The following is a 3211-nucleotide window of genomic DNA, read 5'->3' as shown; positions in this document are numbered from 1 at the left end:
ACACACACACACACACACACACACACACACACACACACACCCTCCCCAGCCATCCACACCCCGGAACCCGGCAGCCACCCCGGCCAGAGGGCCACCCACAGGAACCAAGAGCCACACCTCAGGAGACCAAGCAGCACCAGGGAGGATGGAGAGCCAGCCCACCCACGACAACCGTCCAAGCCCCAAGCCCACCCACAGCCCAGGACTGCACCCAGTGGCCCGCCCTTCTTCAGGACCCCCTCCTCAAATGGCAGTTGGGGAACGGGATGGGAATAAAGACCTTGACACCCACACCCCCACCCACAGATGTACTGTTGGTGCGTGTTGTTCTATAGAGCAATTAAAAAAAGGAAAGAAGAAGAGGCAGAGGCCGGCGTGGTGCCAGTTTCCCCTCCACCACTACTCTAACCCAAAACCTTAAGTGTCTATATGCAAACCTTGGGGGGTGGGCACAGGTACAGGAGGCAAGAATGGTGCCATCCGGCCACCTATAGCCATGAGTGCCCACCATAAGTTCCTATATGTGAATTTCATGAAAATGTTACGAGTGAATGTCTAAGATGTACAATAAAATTCCGCATGTCAGCTCCAAGTGCAGCTGTATTTTTAGTACAAGTCTCTGCTTCTGCCTCATTTAAAGAAACTTAACTGTGAGTTTTAAAATTTGTGTAAGTAGTAATTTATTGTATCTGTGACTGATAAGCAGATGAACACTGTATTTGAGGCTAGCATGGATGCTACACGTAGAGCTACCAATACATTAAAACATTAAAAGTTTAGTGCATCTATTTAAAGACAGAAGGTGTAGGTCAAATAAAATGTTTGGAGCAGACATGAAGTCCATGGTTGCACTTTTTTTCCGGTCAAATTGAGCTTGTCCCATTGCTCGCTTATCCATGTGAGAATGATAGCTGTATCCTGAGTCACCAGTCTCTTTTACAAGACAGGTCCGTGAAATCGCCGCACAGACCAATCCGGCTTTAAGCCCCCTAGGGTCATTCATAAATCGCAGGATATACCGGCCAGGTCCCGCTCACATGTATGTGTTCAGCAGGGCAGAACCAAAAGAGGCATGGAGCAGAACTTAGCTTGGCCGAAGTGGACCGTGACATGTGACACTGAAGCAGGCAGGACTGGACATGTGGGGCGTGGCAGGACTGGAGACTCAGGGGCAGGCAGGACTGGCAACTCTGGGGTAGATGAAAAGAATGTAGAAGATGAGTCAGATAAGGATGCTGTGGGTGGATCAGGTAAAGAGGCAGGTGAGGCTACAGCAGGTGAAGAGAACTCAGGTGAAGCTGCAACAGGCCCGGAATCTTTTAAGGCTGCCACAAAAAGCTCAGACATCCCAGGATGTTGGATGATTTACGGGTGTCAGGAAAACAAGCCCACAAAATCATTAGTAGCAACCATCTTGGCCCATAAATTCACCAAAGGGTCGGCCGTCTCAGTGAAGGCACAGGTTATCCTCTGGATTTGAGACGCTTCTTCAGAGGTAAAATCCTTGAGAGAAAAACTGCCTGCTGTAAGCTCTAAGGTGAGGTTGGACTCAAGAATACAGGCTGACTCAAGGAAAGGCTTTTAATAAAGAATAAGCCGACGAGGCTGCAAAAACACTAATGGGCAACTCAGGGAGAATAGGGTAAAACCAAACAATGAATGGACGAGGAAGTGGTGACAAGAGTCTAGTTAAATGCAGCAGGGTTGAGTGGACAGAGGAAACAGCTGGGTGATTACTGAATGGAGACAGGTGTAATAAGAAAGTGAGAACACAGATCCTAACAGTACCAGAGTTTGTTTGCACACAGACTTGTGTTCTAAAAATAGCCTGAATATAGATTGCTATTCCACTCAATTTCCAAGTTGGTCAAAGACCTCGACCCTCCAGCCAATGGCTGCGTTCACACTGCAGGCAAATCCGACCCAAATCCGATTTTTTTGACCCATCTGACTCATATCTGATCTTTTTATGACAGTCTGAACGAGACAAATCCGATTTTTTTCAAATTTTTCAAAAAATCAGAACTGAGCATTAAGACCTGCAGTGTGAATGTAGCCAATGTTTCAACTGAACTTTCTTGTATTTCCTAAAGTTGAATGTGTAAAAATCAATAAAGAAATGTTTTTTTTTCTGTTACATTACCACTGAATCTCCATATAATCCATGTTTGTGCAATCATTTGAGAGTGGCAGGTAATGTAGTGTGAAGGAAGAGCATTGCCCCCTGTTTTACAACTCCTGAAGCCATTCAGGTCCTCTCAAGCTTCCAGGTCATTTCAGGATTGTGCATTTTGTTATCTGTAAATCAAAAATCAATTTATAAAGAGTCCATGATTGTGTAGACTTAGTCCAATTTCATAAAAACCAAGAGCTCAAATGATTTGTTTCCATCAATTCCTTGCCCATCTCAGTTTCTTTTCATTTCCCCCCACTTGTCTCTTACAGACTTTTCCTAATCCGCTGCTCGTCAACTCCCCCATCTGATGAAATGACCATATCTAATCCTTCAGTCCCCCTTGAGAGTGTTGTAACTGTATTAAGACAGCAAATCCATGTCCTTACAACGGCTACAGATGTCTTTCTTTATTATCCCCTCTTTCTCTTTCCTCACATCTTCCCCTTCAATCTTCTAAATCTGCTCTTTATAATCTTCTGCCTTTTTTTTTTTTTTTGCCCAATGCTTCCAAAGTGGTGCATGTATAATCTCACATTATGTTTTTGCTGATTTGTTTTGGGCTCTGTCTTCAGTCTTTTTCCCTGTAAATCTCTGCAGTTATTGTCTAAAGTTGTTCAGTGTTCAAAGCAGGATACAGGGTTTAATGAAATCTGCATGTTCTTTGTACATGCATGCATGAAAACAATAAATTGGTCTTAAAGTTTCCTGATTTAGGATGACTTAACTCTGAGGACTACAATCACTATCATTAAAGAGATCTTTGACTACTTGCGCATGTTGGCCTTAACATGTTATTTCTCTGTTGTACTAAAAAGTTCTAAAACATCTAATTACTTTAAAAAATGTATACGTTTATTATGACGCTAAGCATTTTGGGAATGATGATACGGGCCACTTGAGAATAAAACAAAGAGTTGAGGTTAAAAAGCTATAATGTGTGACAAGATTATATTCTGTATAAGTTTGTGTTCAGCACACTGTATAGGTTGAAACAATCAAGATGCTTAATAAATTAGCAATAACACTATTATATAT

The sequence above is a fragment of the Austrofundulus limnaeus genome, unplaced genomic scaffold (genome assembly GCF_001266775.1).
Source record: "Austrofundulus limnaeus strain Quisiro unplaced genomic scaffold, Austrofundulus_limnaeus-1.0 Scaffold221, whole genome shotgun sequence".
Taxonomy (NCBI): Eukaryota; Metazoa; Chordata; class Actinopteri; order Cyprinodontiformes; family Rivulidae; genus Austrofundulus; species Austrofundulus limnaeus.
The sequence above is the reverse complement of the archived record's forward strand: the minus strand, read 5'-3'. Positions refer to the sequence as shown.